This window comes from Condylura cristata, unplaced genomic scaffold, assembly GCF_000260355.1.
Source record: "Condylura cristata isolate star-nosed mole 26May11 unplaced genomic scaffold, ConCri1.0 scaffold00017, whole genome shotgun sequence".
In the NCBI taxonomy this organism is placed as follows: Eukaryota; Metazoa; Chordata; class Mammalia; order Eulipotyphla; family Talpidae; genus Condylura; species Condylura cristata.
The window spans coordinates 22501932-22509031 of NW_004567118.1; positions in this window are offsets into that span (position 1 = coordinate 22501932).

Here is a 7100-nt window from a genome sequence, read left to right on the forward strand (position 1 = left end):
CGCACAACGCGCGCCGGCAGCTCCCGCGCCGACTGCCGGCCCTCCGCAACGTCAGCACGTCTTGTAGGACGCAGCGCGCGGCCAAGATTGCTCCCGCCGTCACTGTGCGCCCCTGGAACCGCACACGCGTCCGGGAGAGATGCGGGGCCCGGTCCTCCCCATCCCCAGCTCGTCGGGCCGCTCAGGCGCTCTCCGCCCCGGGGCGCTGCTTTGGCGGCCGCCGCCCAAGGACCGACACAGCAGTGGCACCCGCGAAGCTCCGCGCCTCGCGGCGGCGCCAAACGCACAACGCGCGCCGGCAGCTCCCGCGCCGACTGCCGGCCCTCCGCAACGTCAGCACGTCTTGTAGGACGCAGCGCGCGGCCAAGATTGCTCCCTCCGCCGGGAAAATGAGTACCCGCGCTGTGGGTTGCATACCCATAGCCCTAACGAGTACCCAGTCACTCCTAAAGCAGGGGAGAAGATTCTGCACTGGCCTGGGTGCAGAATGGAGCTTGCCACGCTCGGGTCTGGACCCAGCTAGAAGGAGGGTTTCGAGGAAATAACTCTTAAACTGCAGCCGCAGGCGGTTCGGAAACCTCCTTGGTGCTGTGTAGACCCCTGGCACCCGGTAAGGGCAACTCTACTACATTTAGAGCCGGGACTTTGCCTTGAACTCAATAACCCAGGGTCTTCTTCGACTCTAATGCGTTCGCTGCCCAGCGTGCTTGGAGAGGTGATGCAAGGCAGCGAGTCTGCTGTCTTTCCATGAAACGCTGTTGGCATCAAAAGACCCGTTCCCATAGAAATGTTTTTGCACGCATACTCGTTCTTGCGTGCACTTCCAGGGCTCTAATGAGAACCCTGTTGCCCAGCTCGCAGGTGTCTTGACTGTTTAACCTCCTCCCTACCTTGAATGGCTTTAAGGGAGCTTTTCTTGATCTGATTTTTAAAGCTCAAGTAACAAAGAATCTATTGTCAACTGTCAAGGCAGTGTCTTACGAAACCCATTTTATAAACATGTTTGAAAATGTCATAGAAGATTCAGGTCCCATGTTATATTGTAATTTGGTGGTTTTCCTCCCAGGTTATCTCCCACCACCAGAGTTACATTACCCACCCATACCCAATCTTGCAAAATATTCTGAAAGCTGGTCCAGGATCATAAAAGCCTCCAACCTTAAGACAGGTAGTCCAGCTTAGGAATTCTGAGAGAACCCTTTTTCCCTTTCTTAGTTCTTCAACTTGCAGGGTTTTACATACCTACGCAATTCTATCTTTGATAGAACTTTGAAACCTGGCCCAAGTGAGTGGTACCCACTGTAAAAATCTGGAGCCTCCAAAAATTGAGAGCAAAGGAAGTGTGTACGCACACACACACACACACACACTGTGGACTCAGAAGCAATCAGTGATTCCAACAAGATGGATTTACTGGAAACAACAGAAAAGGGACTGATTGGGAAGTGCATGTCTCATAGTGATAACAACCTGCACTTTCTGGAACCAAAGGCCAGAAACTGGTGGAGAGTCAACATTACTCCCCTAGATGGTACAAAGTTAGGTTGCTGTGGATAGTTTCTAATCGTGTATGCACACCTGGGCAGCTCCTACAGTCTGAGCTCATTTTAAATAAGGCTTTTGTCTATTGTTTTTCATATTTTCCCCTTTTGATGTAGATCTTTCTCTCCAAGCATCAATAATTAACAACCAGCTACCTACCAAAGTCAATGGCCTCTTGTCCCATAGTGCCAGGAGTCATGTCCCTCATCTCAGGGAGGTAAGCAGATTGGGAACCTACTGAGGTCACATTAAGAGTAACAAGAATGGTAAAAGAGAGATCATAGATTTTTTTTTCTTTTTAATATTTATTTATTTTTGTGTAGAAGACTTGAGGTGGGGTGGTAGTAAGAGGATTCACCAGAGACAGTGGGGAGCAAAGTTGGCAGATCTACTGCTGAGGGGAGCAGCAGGTGAGACAGTAGAGGTCTGCTGTGCCATGTGGGTCACCTCCCTGGCCCAGATATTTCTTTCCTAAAATCTTTATCTTTTCTAAGTCTTAAACTGTTGATTCTCTCCAAGCATCTATCCAGCATCACCTTCTCAAGCACATTATTTCAGCAAAAGTATTCTGAACAACAAGTAAAAAATTAAGTATACAGAGAAAAGTCAAAATAATGTTTTGTTTTGTTTTTTTAGCACACACACACACACACCCACACACACACACTCCAACAAACTTATGTAACAAATTGGGAAATGTTCACAACAGCCTTTTCCTTTTATGGAAGGGAGTAAAAAAATGACACAAGAAATAGCAAGAAAAACATACAATAATAAAAACACTAAGAAAAAAACACAAACAATACAAGAACGCTGGTTTGGTCAGTTGCAAAGCTGCTCCTCAGCTGCTGCAAGTTCTTGGAAATCTTCATTTTCCGGTCACCCAATAATGTTCAGCCAGGATCGGACGCATTCTTCAGATATGTCACATGGACCCCAGGGTCTATTCCCTGAAGTTTGGCTGCACTTGTTCACTGACTGGTGATTGCTAGCCAATTTATACAATGATCAGGTTGGGTAAGCAAAGCAAGAACTTCACTGCTTGACCAACAATGAAGAGAATTTGCATTTCTACCCAAAATACTTTCCTGCTTGGTGTTAGGAGATGGGTAATTAAAGCAAAGAAGGGATGCCCTCCCTGGTGGCGCAGAGGGTTAAAGCACAGCACTAAGAAGCTAAAGCCATTTTTGCATGAGTTAGATTCCCACCTGCCCGGGAGGTGACCACATGGCACGGCAGACCTCTCCTGACCCGCCCGCTGCTCCCCCCAGCAGTGTACTTCCGATGATCTGCCTGTTCAGCTCCCAACTCTGTCTCTGTGAAGCCTCTCCCACCCCTGAGCCTCTGGCCTGTACCCCAGTTCTGTATGTACAAATAAATAAATCTTTAAAAAAAAAAAAAAACAAAGGAGGGAGCCGGTTTTCTTCAGCGTTAAACCTTGGATGTGCTATTTCCTTACATGTTTGTAACTCTCAGCTGGTCTGCAAATTCAAGCTGTTTTTAGCTGGTCTGCAGTTTGACCTTTATACAACAGTAGCTCCTGCAAGATTCCACCTAACAGAGAACAATAACTGGAAGAACATGTCCTTAGTGAAATGTTAAATGTTTCAGTTTTATACTGGGTAAAGTTTTGCACCTGGTAATACAATGGGATTGGCAGCAATCTGTGATAGGGTCATTTCCAGCAAGGATGAAAAGGTTTTCTGAGGATCTTTTCCAGTAGCTTATGGGGTGTGTTGTTTAAGGTCTTTATTTCCCTGGAGCATCTGTGAAAAGATGACTTATCTGGACATATTTTTTATAGACTCAATTAAGCTTTTACAATATTAATGTGTATCTTCTTTAATCAATTGTGGAGCAAAATGCAGAGCATTTTGAGCATTTGAGCATTCTGTGGCATCCCAAAAGGTGAGAGTTTGAGTTCCAAAAGGATTGGTGGACCTGAGACATACAAGAACAGGGGGCAATGCTTATAAGACAAGTTATCTTCAGGGTCTCTATCTATTTTACCAGTCAAGTTATAATAGTACCACTGATGCATTTGACTAAATTAGATGATTGGTAAAAAACCTGTGAAATTGTTACAAAAACCAACAAAAAGGCATAAATTTGTCAGGGCAACTGATCAGTAAAATGAGATCATGAATCAGTATGATATTCAAGAAGTGCTCCCTAGGTAGGTATGTTCTTTTCCTAAAGGATTTGGTGGCCACAGGAGAGTCAATAGCTTCTTTATAAGGGAAAATCTTAGCCTAGTCAGGAAACATACAGACTATAATTAAAATATATTTCTCAGCATGAGATAAAGGTAATTAGATGAAATTCAATTGCCAAAATGCTTATTATCTATAGGCAAGTTAGAATGTCTAAGAGAGGGCTTCTCCACATGGCGCAGCAGACTCTCTTGTCTCACCCACTTCTCCCCTCAGTAGTGTATTTCAGTCAATCTGCCTGTTCTGCTCCCCACTATCTCTGGTGAACCCTGCACCACAGTTCTTCTTTGTATAAATAAATAAATAATCTTTTAAAAAACAAAACTGACTTCCCTGGATTATATTTGGATATATAAGGACATGTAATGTGGACACCTTTTGTGGAGCTGTTAGTATTTCCCTACTAGTAGTGATCCATGAATATTATCATTTTATCTGTGAGCTTACTGTATGTACAGTGGATAGGAGTAGAGATTTCAGTCACTGGTAGGCCTGAAAATTGTTACTGGGGCCAGCAAGATCTTTCTCCTTCTGTCATGCCAACAGTTATTAAATTTCTAATCCTATTTTCCTTGTCTAACGTCAGACGTCAGTTTGTCCCTGCTGGAGAAAAATGTCCCTTTGAACCATGGCAGACTGTGCTCTTCTGCTGGAGAAAATGTCCCTTTGAACCATGGCAGACTGTGCTCTTACTGCTTCCTTCAAGAGAAGCATGCCTCATGGAAAGGTGATATCCTTTAGCTTCAAAGAATTCATTTTAGAATATAGTGGAATCTTAACAGTAGCTCAAAAAGGTTGTAAAATATACTGTCCAACAATATCTGCACACATTCAAAATCATAAGCTACTCCAAAATCATATCTGTTATCATAAATGTTGACAATATTGTCTTGACTAGCATGCAGGCAAATGCAGCAAGTGTTACTTGGCTTGTTGCACTTCAGAAGCCAAAGGCAAAAGAGCTACTTTGATTCCATCAAAAAGGGGATATTGATAGTGCATATCCAGCATAATAGTAACCACTAGGAAATATAAACCATGTAACATATCAACTTTACCCAAAGGAGTTTCTTGGCAGATCATCCTGAGGAGTCAGAAGGTGATTTATTAGTAACAGCAGGAGGGGAATAGCTGGCTAAAGTTTTTTTTTTAAGATTTATTTTTTATTTAGGTCAGAGGTATGGGGATTCACCAAAGACAGAGTGGGGAGCAGAGCAGGCAGATCTGCTGAAATACACTGCTGGGGGGAGCAGCGGGTGGGTCAGGAGAGGACTGCTACGCCATGTGGGTCGGCTCCCTGGCCAGGGATTGAACTCAGGTTGCAGTGGCTGCTAATAGCTTGATAATGCTGAGACTGTTAACCCCTTGTGCGACCAGGGACACAAGGTTTTTACAACATGAAATCATTACTGGGAAATAGTTAGCAAAAGGATAGCATAGGATTTAAGGTGTCTAAAAAATGTTGTGGCTTAAGAATTGGAGCTTAGCTACTATAGGGCACTAGGCACAGTTGAATAGCAAGGAATGGACAATGATGTTTATTATGCTCAGCGATCCTAGACAAAATTTCACCTTCAACCTTTGAGTTTCCACAGAGGTGAAATTGCAGTATTTCAAGGAATAATGAGGTGTATTGTATGGAAATATTCCACATTAGGGGCCTTGAGAGACTTCTTTATTTATAGGGTTATTATTGGTTAATTCTGGGAAAACATTTAGTGGGATCTATTTGAATACTGATGGGAGATGCTCTGTGAATTTTGTCAACATCCAGAGAAGAATTAGCCACAAAAGGGAAGGGAAGAGAAGTTTTGGAAGCAATTTTGTCCCAATTTTTTTTGTTTATTTATTTGGTAGAACTGGAGTGTAGACCTGAAGTATGGGGGAGGAGAAGACTCAACAGGGGGAAGCAGAACAGGTGGATCTACTAAAATACACCGCTGAGGGGAGCAGTGGGAGAGATAGGAGAGGTCTGCTGCGCCATGTGGGCCAGCTCCCTGGGAGGAGATCAAACTCAGACCATAGTGTGTCCTAGGGCAAGTTAGGAAATTACTCGGTATCAGTAGCAGTAATAGTGCTGAGACTTAATCCCTAGAACACCAGGGAGGCCCTGTTTGTTTCAATTAATTTTTTTTTTTTTTTTGAAGAGGCAGGAGACTCTTGGTAATATTTGGAAGCTTCCCAATACCACTCAATATGGGCTTTCCATTCAGAGCCATGGCTGTCTAATTTGGTTTTAAGAAAAACAAATTTGAGGACTTCAAATGTTACCCATAATCACCATTGGAGTTCTAAATTATCCTTAATTAATTCATACACTTGGTTAGAAATAGGCATGTAGAAGGACCATGGTACTGAAATTAAGCCAACAGAGTCTCCTGAAGGAGAAACGCCCTCAAAATACTAAGACAACTCAAGTTCATTGTCTTTTTAAGTTTATATTATTATTGTTGCCAGGAATTCACAAAAAATCATCCTGCTCCTTTATAAGTGACTTCTATATCCAGAGGAAATTGGGTGATAGGTTAATTTGAGTTCTTACAACCAATACACTTTATCCAATAAGGAAACAACCTGTTTTCTACCAAGTTATTGCCAAACTGAATACCCAAACAAACGCACTAATTTCCAGTTCTGTTTCCAGAATGATCACACCGAAATGCAAATTAGCACAAACTAGCACAATCCTATAGGACCCTTTTCTGAGAACAGAATGCACTTTTCTGCATTTTATGCAAATGGAACAGTCAGAGCTTGCAGCATATGTCCCTAATGGGTGGGGTCAAAGGCTAACATGTCTCTAATAAGGGCCATGTAAACTCAAAGAATGTGGACACAAGTCCAGTGGAATAATCTGTATTCTTAAAGGGTTGGCTATGTGCCATGACTGGTACCCCACATGATACAAAACCTTAGGTAAACAACATTTTCAAATAACCCCCAAAGAGACTGCCACTAAAGTAAGGACCTCTCCAAGAAAAGACTTAACCTGAGAGTCCAGGATTGGTGGGAGAGCAGCGACCTCAAGTGCCTTCATGCACCCCCTACCTCATTTTCCACCAACCTCAGCATTGTCAGGAATCTATCTGGATCCTGTACAGGTTACCATATATGTTGAACTAAAACAGAAAGCATCAGTTATTCCGACAACAAAATGGGATTATTTGGAAACAACAGAAAAAGACCATTTGGGGGAATTCCTGACACAATAATAATGTAAATAATAAAAGACTTGAGGAAAATACTGTGATACATATCAAAGCTAGTAGAATATTTAAGAACTCTTAAAAGTCAATGGTGAGTGGATGAATGACCTAATTAAAAAAAAAAAAAAGAGCAAATTGG